Source organism: Typopeltis vanoorti, chromosome 7 (assembly GCF_054136105.1).
Source record: "Typopeltis vanoorti isolate ZY-2024b chromosome 7, IOZ_Tvanoo_1.0, whole genome shotgun sequence".
Lineage (NCBI taxonomy): Eukaryota > Metazoa > Arthropoda > Arachnida > Uropygi > Thelyphonidae > Typopeltis > Typopeltis vanoorti.
In genome coordinates, this window is record NC_143555.1 from 142,740,605 (window position 1) to 142,758,128 (window position 17,524).

A 17,524-nucleotide genomic window follows, 5' to 3' on the forward strand; every position below is an offset into this window, starting at 1 on the left:
TTTCATGTACGTCTTTTTATTTTATCACCAGTACTTTGTTTTGTTTTATGTCATCATTTGTTACATGTTTTAGCCAAAATATTTTTAATATTTTTCGCAAACGCTTTATTTGAAAAACTATTTAATCTAGCTTCCTATTTCTGTGTCAATTTTTCATGTCTCTGATCCATATGATAGTTTCACGCTGCTATTGAAGATGTTTATTTATTTATTTATTTTTCTTATCATATTTCAATGCTTTCCAAATCTTACTCAATCTGTCTATCTGCTTAAAGCAGTATTTCGCAAATTTATGTTATATTCTTGTCAGTTCATCTTGTAGTATCAAAAATAGATCCTAAGTGTGTAAAAGTCTTAACTTCTGCTGAATATTGGTCAATTATAATTTTCTTCCTGGAATTTGTTGTTCAATTTTAAGTTTCGCTTTATTCACATTTATATTAAGTCCAACTTTTTCAGCAGTCTTATCCAAGCAAAATCAGAAGCAATGCATATTTGTGTTTTAATGACATTAAAACTATGCTATCTGGATAGCATAGTATAGCATAAATTCTCGTGTTCTTGTAACCTATTGGATTACAAGATTTTCATAATCTTGTAACCTTTGACATGATCATGTCAAAGGTTACAAGATCAATGACTACGTTAAAAAAAAGTAGTCCAGATATTAAGCAACTTCTGATTTTCACCAGTCCCTATCTCGAATCATTCGGATGTTGTTGCTATGCAATAAATACAACTTTTGTTATTATTACATATTTTTCAGGAATTCCATAGCTTCTAATGCCCATAATGTCTTTTTTTATCAATCCTGTCAAAAGCGTTGGCAATGCCTATACATTTTAGATATAGGTAGGTTCTAATTTCCATAAATGAATTATCTTCCTTAAATTGTGATAAAAAAAGTACTGTCCTTGCACCTGTCTAAAACTAATTTGCTCATCCCTTATTTTTTTTTATTTCACTTTTAATCTCATCTATCGAAATTTTACAAAAAGATATCATAAACAGAAACTAAAACATGTATTCAAAGTTTTGCAGATGACAGTACACACCTTTCCACCTCCTGTTTGACAAATAATTGCATGCTTTGTTAAATAGGAGAAGGAAAGGAGTGTAATATTATCTGCAAAACTTCACATCTATAATCTTCAGTCTCCAGAAAAACTGGTCCTATTCCTCTGCGATAAACCAGAAGTTAACTCATGTAAATCCAAATCAACCTAGCTTTAAAATACTCTTCTCCTCACAACTGGTAGCCAAACACTTTTCTAAAATATTTACGTTGTCTATAAAAACCTGGTTTCCGATATTTCTTCACTTTCCCCTAGGTTTAGAACGCAAGGAATGATTTGTTTCAAAGACCTGGAAGAGATCACTTCCTAAATACAGAAATTGAACAATAAGGTTATTATTATTATTATTATTATTATTATTATTATTATTATTATTATTATTATTATTATTATGTAAGGTGCCTCCATGGAGTCAAAAGACTCATCACACAATACCTGTCATACTCCCCTTAAGCTCATTCACAGATGAAGCATTCACAACCACCTCTGGCAAAATTTAAAAAATTAAAATTAATTAAAAGGATAAAATTAATTTTTGGTGTTTTTAGAAAATAAGGGGATAAACATCCTTTGTTGTTTTATAGCCAGTAAGCGAAACTAAAGATCGATAACTGCGATCTATAAGTTTCATGCCGAAAAACTATCGGCAAAGGCAATTCGAAGTAAAGGTGGAGCAAGCTCCCTCACTATTCTTGATATTTTCTCATAATGTAAAACACAGCTCCTGGGAGATGTAATACTGTCATTACATTATGAGGAGAGGTCACTACCCAGACCGGTTTCAACCTTTTTTGAAGTCTCATCAGTGAGTAGGGTAGACCTGGAAGATATCAAAGACATTAACATTAACATTTCTGGCTAGATGGGTGAAGCAAAATTGCTTTTCATATTCCCCTTTGTCTTGTAATGGAAGAACTTTGAATAGAGTGTTTGTGAGCTATATGCTCCCATTGAGGGCAGTGAAGTTAGTTGCGTTCAGCTGAACTTAAAATAGATTTTGGTCTTTTAAATTTGTAGATTTCTTCTTCATTATATTCCGAGGCTTCCTTGATTAACGGGTTTGGATGGTTACTTGTCTTGGTAAAGAACTTCTCAGCTAGATTTATGAGAAAGGAAGAGATATAAGGGATATTAACTTCTCTATGGATCTGGGTGTTTCTTATGAACCAGGGGGCATCCAGAATCATCCTCAGGCACTTATTCTGTAATCTCTGAAGTTTTAGAATGTTAGAATTTGCGGTGTGGCTCCAAGCTGGGGATGCGTAAGTGATAACCGGTCTAATTACCATCTTGTAAATTGTTAATTTTGTTTGCATGTCCAGTTTACTTTGTCTGTTGATCATAGGGTAGAGCTGTGCTAAGACGTTGGATGTCTTTGAGGAAATGTAACTAATATGTTTGCTGAATAGGAGTTTACTATCAAGAATCACTCCAAGATATTTAACTTCAGTCTGCCATGGAATCTTTACTCCCAATAAATAAATATCCTCCATGGTATGGATTTTCTTTCTAGTAAACAGTATGGCTGAGCTTTTCTGGGGGTTAACTTGGATCGTCCAGTCTGCCATCCACTTTTCTAAAGTGTGTATGCTATTTTGTAGTCTTTTAGTTGCCAGTTTTGGGCTCAGTGATCTTGATATCAGTGCAGTATCATCTGCATATAATGCAGTGAATGTTGTTCTTGGGTTCAGAGGGATGTCTGCTACATAGATTGAAAACAGTAGAGGTGCCAGAAGAGATCCTTGAGGTACGCCTGCCGAGATCCTGCGTCTGGTCGAAACCGTTTCGCCTACCCTGACATGCATGTATCTGTCTTTCAGATAAGAATGTATTACCTTTATTAGTCTGACTGGGAAATTAAATCTTACCAGTTTGTAGAGAAGACCTTGATGCCATACTTTATCAAACGCCTTCTCTGCGTCGATGAAGATGGCAGCTGTATTGAGTTTCCAGTTGAAACCTTTAGTAATGATTTCTACCAGCCGGTGCACTTGTTGGGCTGTATTATGGGCCCTACGGAAGCCGAACTGTTCATTAGGCAAAATTCCTAACTTATCTGTTTCTGCTTGGAATCTTGAGAGGATCACTTTCTCTGTTACCTTTCCGAGGCTGGATAATAGGCTTATGGGTCTGTAGCTTTCAGGAAGGTGAGCATTTTTTCCTGGCTTCTTCAGTGGTATGATTTTGGCTGTTTTCCATGTAGAAGGGAAATGCTGGAATCTAAAGATAGCATTAGTAATGTTGACGAGATGGACTATGGCCTTTCTTGGAAGTAGTTTTACTATTCTGTTAGTTATGCCATCCGGTCCTGGAGCTTTTATATTGTTTAGATGGGAGATGATATTTATCGTTTCTGTTGGATTTGTGGGAGTGATATGTTCTGAGTTGACAACGTTCTGTCTTAAGGCTGACCTAACATGACGATGAATCTTGTACATAAGGTTGATATTTAAATTAGTATACGATGGGTTGCACTGAGATTCCAGGTTATCTACTAGTGCTTCAGCTTTCTCTTCATCTTTGTGAACTGTCCCTTTCTTGGTTTGGATAGGGGGTATGAGTTGCTTTTTGGTGCGGATTGCTCTTAAGAACTTCCATACAGAATGATCTTCAGTATTGATGTTAGCCAATTTGGTTTCCCATTGATGGTTTCTGTGTTTTTGAAGAGCTTCTCGGACCTGCCTGTATAGATTGTTCAATACTTTTTTATTTTGTGGGGCTCTGGTATTGTGGTATTTCTTCCTGGTTCTATTTTTTGCTCTGATTAGGTCCATGATTTCTTCAGGGATACGGTTAGTTGGGTTGAAGACAGTTGATTGTCTGACTGATTCAATTGCTTTCTGAATTTGTATGGTTAAGTTATTTATTGGTGTGTCAATCTCTTCCTTTTTACTGATATTGGGTACCGGACCAATATGATCGGGAAGAACCTTGGCTAACTTGTCCCATGGTATGAATGTGTGCAGAGGAGAGAATTCATCTGATGAACCTAGATTGAGCACTATGGGACTGTGGTCAGAAGATAATTCGTTGACTGATTCCAATTTGAATTGGTATCTTAAATTTTTAAAAATGACAATGTCCAGCACATCCAAGCCACCCGAAGGGCTGAAATGGGTGGGCTCAGTAGGGCCGGCCACTACAACAGAGTTGAGCATTGCATAGTTGAAAAGTGTGTGGCCTTTGGTGTTAGTAGATGAGTTGTACCAAGATGTGTGTTTTGAGTTGAAGTCTCCTGCTATTATTATGGAGTCATTTGGACCAAGTACGGAGTCTAGATCTGTTGTCAGCAGAGGAATGCTTGGAGGGTTATATGCAGCATAGATCTTGATACTCCCAGCATTGAAGGTATGTACCTCCACATCAGTCACCTCCAGGTTTACTGTTTTGGGCTTGTCTATTGTGTTATGATTCAAATAACTCTTTATATATATATGGCTGTGCCTCCACCTCTTGTGCCAATTCTGTCGTTTCTGTACATAGCGTATCCACGGATTTTTGGGTTATTAGCTGGTCTTAGGTGTGTTTCACCAATTAAGATGATATCAGCACTGAGACGAGTTGAAAGTTGTAGTTCCAAAATCTTGTTCATCAATCCATTTGCATTCCATGCTATTATCTTAAGAGCTTTTGGTTTGAATTTATTATTCATGATAGATGGCTGTTATAATGTTCTGAGTGCTTTGCAGGAATCTCTTTCTGGAAGATGTTGAGGAGCATGTCTTGCTGAATTCTTGCAGCATAGTGGCAAGTGGGGCTGTTAAAACGGATGTTATGTTGGAGCTTTCTAGCTCGAGAGATGTAGGAGGCTTAGTTCTTGCAGCCTCAGCATATGTTTTGGTCATGGTTGTTCCTTCTTGTGAGGAAGAAGGCAAGGTGTTTGGGACTGGAAGACGATTTGTTTGGTTGCTTAAAACGTTGTTACGTGGCGGAACAAGATTGACTTTTGTTGGTCCTCGGTTTTTTGGATTGGAAAGGCATCCCTTGTAGTTGGCGGGGTGAGGTCCTCTGCAGTTTGCACAGCATGCTGGAGTTGAGAGAGGTTTGGTGCAAGAGATGGTCTGGTGTCCCTCGCCGCACTTCAAGCACCTGTAGGCTGCCTTACATAATTTTTGGGCATGTCCAAATCTTTGGCATCTATGACACTGACCTGCAGATGCTCTTTTCCTTAGAGGCTCAGTTCTAATTTTGAGACCGCATACTACAGTCAGTTCATAGATCTGCTTTTGTGTGTTGTTTATTTCCACCAGCACCAAAGGTATTGGCCTTTTATCTGCTCTGAGCATTCTGCTCACTTTAACTCGGGACAGGCCCTGTCTGGAGAGATCAGTGGACACATCTTCAGGAGTGATACCTTCAGCTATCCCACGTAGAACAACTTTCAGGTTCTTTTCACTAGGTAAAGTGAAGGTGTGGTATGGGACGCTAGCTTTGTCCATAAATATGATCATCTGTCTGTAATCCGAAACTGTAGAGGGTTGTATTTTAACTCCCTCGTCTGTGTTTTTAGCCCATGAGAATGAGATGTTTTGCTCTCTTAGGGCTGATGAGATAGGGATCCATTTTTCTTTATCCCTTAATATGACTGGTGGTATCTTTTCTTTAGGACCATTGAGTGCTTCTATCCCTGATGTTTTGGGTTCTTCCACATTGGCGGAGATTTTCCTCTTCTTTTTCACCAATTGGAACTCTGTATCAGTTTCCAAGGTATGATGACTGCTGTCTTGGGATGTAGCATCTTCCATACTCGGGAAATGTGCTAAATCTGATTGCGTCTGAGTTATGGGCTCTTCACTCATGTCAACCATATTATCCTCTGTGACTGTTGTGGGGGGGAATGTGTCAAAGAGCTTGACTTTTCCTGGCCAATTATCACTCAGCAGCTTTCCCAGTCTGAGGAATTCAAAGTAAACATCCTCGAATTTGGCCTCATTTAGAAGTTTTGCCATGATAATATTCGGAAATAAGTCACGGATGGAGAAAGAGTAGAGATTGCTCAAGTGTTCCGAGCAGGTAAAGATAATCCTGTGGACTTTTGAGGGTCCACTAGCAAATCCAGTAGACACACTAAGGTGTCTACCAGCAATAAGATATGGCGATATAAAATACAACAATGGCGATACTAGCGGCAGTAGGCCTAGCGTATCGCCCTTGTAAATTCAATAGGCTTACCTGGATAAACCAGTATAGAAAATAAAGTGCCTGTTTATGGCAGCAAGTAATTAACTGATATTATTAATGAATAAGCATAAATCTCTAAAAACATGTCAGTCAAATTCACAATTCACCATCAAAAATACACGACACGAAACACTAACACGCGAGCCGCCATCTTACTTCCACAAAACTCCGAGATCAGAGATATCAAAGTCCTTATCCTTATAAGGACTGGCTTAAAGGGGCGAAGCAAGAATGCTTTTCATCTTCCCCGTTATCTGTAGAGAACAGTGTAGGGATAAGGTGTTATTGAGCTATTAAAGCTCTGATCATGGCAGGAGGATAACATCAATAGCCGAGCCTCAGTTAGAACTTCATTGGCTACAGCATTGCCATCCATTACCCTCCAAGGGTATTGGATTGAATGAATCAATCACCGCATCTCCTCCAGAGATATCAAAGCTTAGTGAAAAGATCTTACATACCTTCACTATACGAATGCCATAAAGGTGTAATTATATTTTAGTTAAGATAAATAAAAATAGGAGATATTTTTCTTTAATAAAAACACCATTTTGGTGTTTTTATTAAAGAAAAAATAATTCACTTATTTGTCAAGTAATACTGTGCAATCGTGAGTTTTACCCCCAAAATTTTAATATTTTTTATTCAAGTGACATCATGGCTATTCTTATGTAAAAATTACGTCAGTAAAGTATCATTTTTTTAACAACATACTATCCAAGTGCACATGTTTACGTTATGCCTAAAATTCAGCGATGCGCAATGCAAGTATGTAATAATCATTTCATATTACACAATATGAAGATCATTACTTTTAATTCAACGTAAATGAACTGTTGTTCTGCTATAAATCGCCGATAATTATAATTTTTGATGTTACGAATAAATAAAAGAAAAAAAAAAGACCTTTAACGAGAGTGTATTTATCTGTCTAAAAAAAAAGCGAAGAGCATATATGGTGCTGAATTAACTTCACTCGCGTAGTAAGTAAAGAATTATATTATTAAGCTAGTAATAATGCTTTGCAGCGTAGATCGCCATTTATCATCATTACTGATAATTTAAATATCACTCGCACAACGATGCGTTAAAAACGAACGTCTTTGTTACAAAAAACCATCGAACCATTGACGTCACACATTTGAGACTAGAGTTAATTTCACTTGACGAAATATGTATACCGCGCCCACTAAAGATAGGCGTGTTTCGATTTTGGTTGGCAGATTAAGTTGTTTACCGGCTCAACATATACACAGGTGTGTAAATTCCCGTGTTCAACAGTTATCAGTCATCCAGAAAATTTTAACTGCTAAAGTATCTAATGTGAGGTAGTCTTCCTTAAAATAAGCATTTTGGATGCGTTCATATAGCATGAATCTGCTGCCTGTAAAATATTAAAAAAAAAAAAAATTAACGTTTACTTTTAATTAGGATTTGTAGTAAAATTAATGAAGTTATTCAAAATTGCTACGCAATCTAAATGAACATTTAAACAAGATGTCACCACAATCTACCCAATAATTTATTTACGCCCAAAAAATGTTTATTGCGTTCTAGAAATTATAAGAGGTCATTCTTAAATAATATCGCACTTACACAATTAGAGGCTAGACTAAGACCACATTCGCCATTGTCATGACGTTTCTTTGAGCCTTAGCCCCGCCTTTTCATGTTACGTCATAATATTTAAAAATACTGTACGTAAACGATACGCCACCACATATTGAAATCATAAGATAAATCGATAAAATAATTATGTTAACAAAATAATCAAAAATATTTTAAATAAATAATAACTGATAATAATTGGCTGAATAGAATATAATGGAAATTTTATAAGAAATTAAAAAAAAACATGTTTAATTCAACCGATTGGCTATGAAGATAATGAAAGAAATGTGGTATTAAACAAAGCACATTTGCTTAGGATTAAAAAATATATATTTTATCTAATAGTAGCAGTAGTTTAATCTCAGCATTACTGCTCTATCCAGTCCTTTATCTCTTTAAGTGATAAATCTATAGATCCGATGTGGGCCTTTCAAAAGATCAGCGACATTTACAAGTGACATCCCCAAGGTCATTGTCTCGCCTATCGAACCTGTCTTGATCATATCTTATAAGAAACGACCAGGCAGCAAAACATGTTATAAAATAACATTTCCTTACTAAGGAGGTAGATGTGTTTCAGAAGTTGAATTGTCTTTTAAGTACAGCCAGGGGCGCGCCGCTATATGTGCAATGTGTACAACGCACACAGGCGCCAGGATAGTAAAGGCTCCAAAGAGGAGGAAATACTTAAAAAAATATTTTTTAAAAGTGATTTTTTATTGGAGGGGGGGATAGGGGCGCCAACTAAAGTTTTGCACACAGGCGCCAGACACTACTGGCGCGCCCCTGAGTACAGCGTCTCGAAGAATTGAAAGACAATGAATTACTGGGAATGACTTGGTTACCTGAGAAACAAACACTTTGAAACAGGTAACCTGAGAAACAAACACTTGGAAACAGTTATCCAAGATACCTGTGGGCAAGCATCAAATCGTAACTTGATTTATATTGTTTGCGAGCACACGCGTATGTCCCCTCACTTTTTTCAATCTTTATTTATTTATTTTTTTCATTCAACCTTTGTTCAAGTACAAGTGATTATAAATGTTCCCATGGAGTTGTATTGCACCTTCTTTCAGAAGTATACAACACTGTTTGGGTTCGAGAATTTTATTGTTTTGATTTTGCAAGCGATTTTATTTTGATATGATAACATAGTTCTCTGGAAAGTTTTTGCTTAGTGATAATGAAATAATCTATTGATACCTTCTTAAAAAATTTGTTGTTCAGTTAATGTTAAGCTTAGTTCTTTGAAATAGTGACGACCGAAAAGCTAAACTTCGAATGCAGTTTGTTCTGGTCATCTTCTATCTCCTCATGACAGCAAAGTGAGGTTTGTTCTTATTTTTGATATTTCTTTAATTATACAACGACTAACGATTAGTGCCATCTTCAGGATTCTGGAATCCTAAAGATGGCACGGTTTATTATTAGATAGACTTGAGAGAAGAGATTTGAATAATATATCCATGTGCATGGAATATTAATTAAATCATGGTGTTAATTGTCATGGCTTTAATTCCAAATAATAATAATCACCTATGTAGTGTTTGTTTATTTATTTTCTTTCTTTCTTTCTTTCTTTTTTTTTTGCATTTACCTATATGTAATTCAACACACCTATATGTAAATACCTGTGCGAGACGAGACACTATCATGCTTATTGGTGGCCTGAATTTCCATGTCTCATGTTTACATGTTGTTACAGAAGTTTCAACGTTTGGTCTCTAAATGAAAGTTTCCGAATTATCTAACACATAGCCTACTCACGGTACTAATTCATGTACTACAGGTTGTACTATAACGTACAACCCGTAGTACATTTTCATTTATTATAAATATGTAAAAAATATCGACATGGACATTGTTCTAAAACGTTCTTTAATTCCCAACCGTCTGAAATTCTCTCCTCCCATCCATAGTAGCTTCAATATGTTACACAATTAGTGTAATGGTATTGGCATTGTACTCCAGACAGCTTTAATTGTCTATATTGTGGGAAACCAGATAAGCAGTGTTTAGTTCCTGCATTATCGTTAATGAGTTTTATTTTATTTTATTTAAGCACGAGTATTTTCGTGTCAAACAACACTTCGCTCTGGTAACTAATAAAACCAGTTACTAAATATATCATCGAAACAAACACAGCGGTAAAATTAACTTAACTACACCCGTTCATGACTGCCCAGACTCTAGTGTGAAGCTTCACAGTTCTGCCACCAGGCGTTCCTGAATTAAGCAGTTAAATATGCAGATGAAACAGAATGCTGTATATTAAACCTTTTATATTTTATTCATATATAAATATAGTAATAAAGTAGAATAAATATGTGAGATTGGTTAGGATTTGATTATTTACATATACAACATTATTTTACAATTGGTTATATATTTTATAACAATTAATTTAAAGCACAGCATTTAAAAATAAATATTTGCCGCCGGGTGTGCGTACTACCACACTAAGTCGTCATCGCTAAATCACCCATTTATTTTATTTTAATATCAGCATCTTGATGATATTTAAACTCCTTTACTTTTCACTATCAGTGCTACATTTTTAAATTTACTTTTGAGTTTAAGCACCGTTTAACACATCTTTAATAAACTTGGTGGATACCAGTTAAAAGCAACAACCAAAAACGTTCTAAACAGATACTTTATTTTTTAGATAATACGAAAGAGATATAAACCGAAAGGCACGCCCGCTGACTTCGCTTTGCTAAGCAATCGTATTTCGTGTGCAACTATGCATTTAGATAACATTTATACTGAACAGTGTTATCTACAGGAATTGGCAAGACACCAATATACCGGGATAAACGGAAATACAATCAGCCCTGTTCTGTATACAAAACAACTCATACTTCATAGTTCGTGGGTAACTCTAACTTCAGTTATCATTATAAGAAATTGGCGTCTTTTTTTTTGCTTCTAAGTGTCTGTTGGTGTATACGTTTCTCCTTTTCATATTTTTTATGAAGTACGCCCTATTAACTCAATATTCTAACAATGCAAGATCTAGAAACTGTTATAAACAGGAAAACACATCGACTAATACATAATAATGATAATAAATGCGATTTACAATTTCTCTAAAATAATTCAGCTTATTTTCACAATATATCAATGATGTGGTTATATTTATGGTATTATGACCGGTGTAATATTATGTCTGTTATTGATTATGTTTTTCTAGCCAGTTTTCCTGTTTTGAGGGATGAAAAAGTCGATTTTTTTATCTCATTCACTCTTATAAAACCGGCTAAGTCACTTTTACATGGAAAAATAATTATAAAGTTTCTTCACCTACTAGATGGAATTTGAATTCCAGCTTTCAAACAAATAATTCAGTGCCTTCAGGGGGGGGGGGGGGCGGGGGTCTCACAAAATATATAAGCACCTAAGTCTTTTTATTTGTCGCATATTATTCTGATATTCTAACAGAACGGAGTTTACTCAATTTTTTTGGAAAAAACAACAAAAACATTGACACAATCAAACAGACCATTTGTGAAGTAGTGTCCTTCCGCGATGAGTCCTTTGACCCCTTGGAGGTGTCATGTAATAGTAATAATAATAATAATAAATTGTCTATCATGTGTACCTAAGCCAAACAACGGGACAACGTTTCATAAACACTATTTTAACTTTCGACACACTCATAGGATTTTTACAGAGGGACCATTACTTGTTCAAGTTCTTCGAATAACATAACTTTGTCGCAGATATCGTGATAGTGCTTAAACCAAGGAAGTAACGAATACACATTTATTGTGAACAATTTCAACCTATACTCGTACACAAGCTTTATTTGAATTGTACAATTCAACAAATGCTTTTGAGTAATTTCCGGTGAAAAACCAGTTGGGTTCATCACTGATCATTTTTTTTAAATTATTATAATTCTATTTTTTATTGAAAAAAAAAACAATTTACAATTATAAGAATATATTTTTGTTTCTTTTCGCTAATATGACCCATTTTGTGGCCAAAATAATTCGAAATGACAATAATAATTATAATCATCTGCAAGTATTTCCTTATTTGTTTTAATTTATTACGTGTTGGTATCGGAGCTTTATTTTTTATTGTAAATCGGACTGATTTTAAATTAATTCATTGTGAATCACCTACATTAATTCACTTTAAAAAATATTCTAATTTGTACCATACTATTTATAACGAGAAAGAAAAAGTCAGTTTTTAGCATTTTTAATGTAGGATTAACGTAAAAATGTTAAATTTCTTGAATATCGTTTGGTTGTAACGAGAAAGATATTTCATCATTTTCGCTATAATTTTAGCCTTCAGTTCGTATCGGCGATTCAGGAGTTACAAGAGTTTCATAACTCCCTTTCTTTTCAATAAATAATTTTTATAAATGACTACAGTGATAGGTCTTTATTTTTTAAATTAATTAATTTATTAAGCATTTCAAAATACTATACTATACTATAATATAATGTATTAATAAATTAATATCTTTTATTAAGACTGACGAAGAAAATTAATGCATAAAAATTAATACCGCACTTATTAAGACCAACATTTGTCGTTTACATAATGTAAAATATTATATTAATATTTAAATTTGATTTTGTAGTCCCAAGTTTCTCAAATCGCAAATGTTCCTAATTTACATATTCACAAAGTGAATACTCATAACTACAATGTTATGCAAATTTCATGCGCATAATTAGAATTGTAATTATTAATCAAATTAGCTTTAAACAAAGTTAAAGCAAAGACAAAGTTAAAAGAAGCATTTTATTTAACATATTCAATGAAAGACAAATACCAAACAATATCCTAAAAGTTATCATAAGTATATATGAAAATAATCAAATACAAATAAGATTAAACCATGAGCTATCATATACGAGAGAGATAAACCAAGGGGTCCGACAGGGATGTCCCCTTTCAGCAACTCTTTTTAATATTTACCTAAATGGAATAAAAATTTCCATCAAGGTATTAAACTTTCTCCCACTGTGAACTTAAACACTCTCCTTTTTGCCGACGACCAAATAATAATTACAAATTTTGAAGATAACTTACAGAAAGCTATTTTAGATCTAAATGAGATAGCCAAAGATTATGGTATGATAATATCAACAGAAAAATCAAAAACTATGGCATTTAAAGGACAAGATCCAGCAAGAATTAAGACAATAATAGATAACAAGATCTTAGAACAGGTGAATTCATTTAACTATCTAGGATGTATGATCACATATGAAAATGAAAAAGATATAAACGTTAAAAATTGCAAAATATTTAAAAATAACAGGTGTAATTAACTCTATATTTAAACCAAACCTAGTTCAAAAACAAACCAGACTAAAAGTATACAATACATTAGCCCTACTAGTCTTATTGTATGGAAGCGAAATCTGGACAATGAAACAAAAAGACAAACAAAGATTAATAACAGCAGAAATGAAGTTTATGAGAAAAACTGCAAAGTATACCCTATTTGAACACAAAAGAAACGAAGAAATTATGAAAGAATTAAACCAAGAATCAGTAATAGAAAAAAATAAAAAATATAAACATGAATGGATGGAACACGTTCAAAGAATGAAAATAGAAAGATTACCAAAACAAGCTTTTAAGTACAAGCCATTAGGGAAAAGAAAACCGGGGCGTCCTCATAAACGATTCAACGATGACTTCTAAGGCCTGAAGAGGCCACGCTAGGCCTAAATCCTTGATATGCATGATGATGATGATGATGATGATGATTAAGTTTAAAATAGCACATGTAACGTATTTATTTTATTAATGTGCAGAACTGCAAATATTAACCATTTAGGTGATTGGTGATTTGCATAATGTTGTTGTAGTACAAAGAGCTACATTCATTCAAAGTTTGCAATTTGTGGCATTTTATATAGTTTGCGAAATAATGTTTCACATTCAAATAGGAATTTTAACTTCGAATAACTGTTTTGTTTAAATGACATGAACAAATGTTAAAAATATCCTGAAAATAACGCATTTGTGCTGTGGCAGGCAATATAAATAGAACTGGACTCAAGTTGTTATTTAGATATTTGTCACACCTCCCCAGCCCCCACCATGAAACAGACTGGCGCCCTTTAGAGAGGGGGGGGGGTGCTTCACAGTTAGGTAAACACTGGCTTAATCGATGTCATTCTGAGTCAGCCGCGTTCCATTGGCAACATACTGCTGTTGGAGGAGGTCATCGATAGCCATTATCGTTATCATCAGTGATTTATGTTTCATTCGGTTTCTGGAATATATAACCGAAGAATACTGTGCAAGGTGTGGGAACGCATCGAGTCATTATTTATTTATTTATTATTATTATTATTATTATTATTTTTTTTTTTTTGAGGAGAGGAAACATTGAGAAAGAAATTGAGATCTTAAGGAAAAGATTGGCAAATAGTTATTCGTTTTTTTAATTTTTTTTAACATTTTGTTAATATAAGTTACTTCATTTTCTCTTCGACATTTTTAATATTTTTGTTATAATTAATATTTTTTTTCTAATTGTATATTCTATGTGTGTGTCTAGTGCGTGTTTTTTTAGATGATTATTAGCACCTCCCTCCCCTCTCCCTCCCCATGAATTTGCCACTTGTATAAGTGCGGTGACTGTGAATGTTTACAAGTTGGTGTGACCAACCATGTAGTTTTGTTGTTCCCATGTAATTGTGCCGAAGCAACTAACTTGCTATGGCAAGCATATCCTGTCTGATAACGGGATTCAAACTAAATTCTTTCCAATCAAAGGACATTTTTCTGATTACACTACAGAGATATTCTAGTCATGTAGAAGGGGGAGCGGCAATTTGTGTACAGAGAATTGGAATCTTTTTATACTTTTGCAGTGACTATGGAAGAAGTGAAGGTGTAGTTGAGCAATTTTGTATCGAGTTCTTTGTCGACTTCAACATGAATTGATGATTGACAATTGCTATTAACATTTTATTTTCAAAATAGCAAACTGTAGCTTTGGAACAAGCATTATTAACTGCAGTCCACATTTCCGACCAATCACATTTATTCAACGTGATTGGTCGGATAAGAAATTTGATAGATGGTGATTATTTGTTACTCGCCAAGATATTCGGCTATTTGTATTCTTTATAATATTATCAAATATTAATTAATATTTGATAAGTATTAAATTTAATTTAATTAGCCAATAAAATTAACAACACGTAATATGTTTTCAGCACTTATCAAAGACATTAATGATAAGTAAGTCGCGTGTGTTCAAAAATAAATAAACAAACATAATTTATGTACTGAAATATACAGCACTTAGTCAAATAAATAAATAAAATAAAACTTATTATTTAATAAGTATAAATATAAGTATAAAACTTATATTCATTTTTAAGTATTATTTAATACTTAAATTCTAATTTTAATAACTTAAATTTAAAAATTAAAATTAAATAAAAACTAAAACTTAAATTTAATACTTAAATTCTAAGTATTATTTAAAGTTTTAAATGATAAAAACCGAATTAATTACCATTTTATAATTTTTTAGTCATATTCATAATTATTGTTTATTTTTTCATACCAACGGTAATTTAATGTACTTATTTTGAAGTATCAATTCTAAGTCAGAAATATAAGTTACATTTAATATCATGCTAATTTACTGGAAAAAAAAAAAACCGTAATAAGAATGGTGTAATCATCTGATAAATACATTGTGGAATATTATTGTTTTATCATAACATCTTCGACAGGCAGCATTTTAGCTTGCCGGGAAAACATATTGCAAATCACATGTGGCCCGTAGGTCATCGACCCCCTGTTATAAATCATTTAATCCTCTTTTAAAACAAGGAACCTTAACGTTGTCACGTGGTAATTTTGCGTAATTAAAGAACATTTCAAGTAATACTTCATGCAAAATTTAGTTGTTAATATCAGCCAAAAGTTTATATTAATACAAAAAAATGAAAAGGAAAAAATGTCGAAATGTGACATTTTTGTCGAGCAACAGCATTTTTTTTTTTTTAATGGGCATTAGGCTAATTTCACTTTAGGCTCTACTAAATAGAAATGAAAGAATTTTCATTTCTATTTAGTATCAATAACGAATTTAACAATCATTTTAATGTTTATTATACTACGGGAGTGTATTATAGAAATTACATATTCTTATCTTTATATCAGTCTACAAATCTGTTTATTACAAGCAAAAGTTCGAGCGAAAAAAGTGGTTATTTCAGACAACAGTGTGTAGGACCTAAGAAGAAATAGCTGTTGCTAATGAAGCTAGCTTTATCTATCAAAACATAATTATAGTTTTCGATTGTATTGACGAAGTTTTCATGCTCCGAAAACGCAAGCAATAATCGAGAGTGTTCACTCACTGTGCAATGAAACAAAAATTACTGATTTAAATTGGTCGCCATGCTAGTTGATAGCTCCAAACAACATTATTATTATTACAGTTGACTCTTGAACAACGCGGGGTTTAGGGGCGCCGATCTTCCGCGTTGTTGGAAAATCCGCGTATAACTTTTAACTCCAGCAACAGCCTAATGTTGACCGGAAGCCTTACCGGTAACATATACAGTCGATTAATACATATATTTTGTATGCCGTCACCGTGTATGTATTATATACTATATTCTTACAATAAAGTAAGCTAGAGAAAATAAAAATTATTAAGAAAATCATAAGGAAGATAAAATACTTTTACAGTACGGTATTTATCGATACCGTAAGTTTACGTCGTCTGTTTACAAGATGAATCGTACGATGTCAGTACCTACATCAGTATTGTCTTCAGTAGTGTAGCTAGCGCTTTTTTGCCGACCCTCTCAATACACACCAAAAATACTATAAAAATTCAAAACGACGCACTGTATAGGGAAATAAATCAAAACACTATGTTTATGTTTATTTTAGTTGTAAGTATAGTTGTTAAAACTAATTATTAATTAAGTAATAAAAATTACTAAGTTAAATTAGTTATAGTTTCTGGGAAAATTCCCATGCTACTCCTCTTAAACACCATTATTATAATAACGCCTATTATAGCCTGTTTTTGTTTAGGAGTATTTTAAATACATTGGCTATTATTACTCAAAAAAGGGGTGTATATATTTTAGGGAATTATGGGTGAGTATAGAAGGCAATTATAGCAAAATAAAAGAGGTGGAAAAATTTTGTACATACCTTGTTTTTGGTTCTATGATGCCTTCTTCCAATTCCAAGATCCTGCTGAAGGTTGTTTATAAAGAGGGAGGGGGAAGAAGAAGGAAGGAGGTAGTTACAGTCTTGACATAGCCCTACACTCATTCCGAAAAAAGTTCCGATGATGGTCAGTCAACCGAAACGGTCAGCACCCCGTTAACCACCTCCCCTGCCCCAGTTTGCACATAGGTAAACCCTTCCCCTTCTCTCCTTCCCCCCACAAAATGCGCCCCTAAACACAATATATATATATATATATATATATATATATATATATATATATATATATATAAATTCCAGGATGTCTTTCAATTTCATGATCCTGTTTAATACATAACCCGGGTTTCCAAATTTATTTCCCACGTCAAAACACCCCCCCCCCCCCACGCTCCCTTCCTGCTTCCTCCCTCCCCTCTTTTATTCTGCTATAATTGCCTTCTATACTCACCTTTAAT

At 33.9% G+C, this 17,524-nt stretch overlaps 1 long non-coding RNA gene across 1 annotated transcript in view; it reads right to left on the reverse strand.

Moving 5' to 3' along the window:
* Positions 1 to 1,284: 1,284 nt before the first annotated feature.
* LOC150105144 (uncharacterized) overlaps positions 1,285 to 17,524 on the reverse strand; it is a 90,401-nt gene continuing 74,161 nt past the window's right edge. The window contains exon 3 of the long non-coding RNA XR_016548594.1: positions 1,285 to 1,382. This is a non-coding gene — a long non-coding RNA (uncharacterized LOC150105144). The remainder of the gene's footprint in view (positions 1,383 to 17,524) is intronic.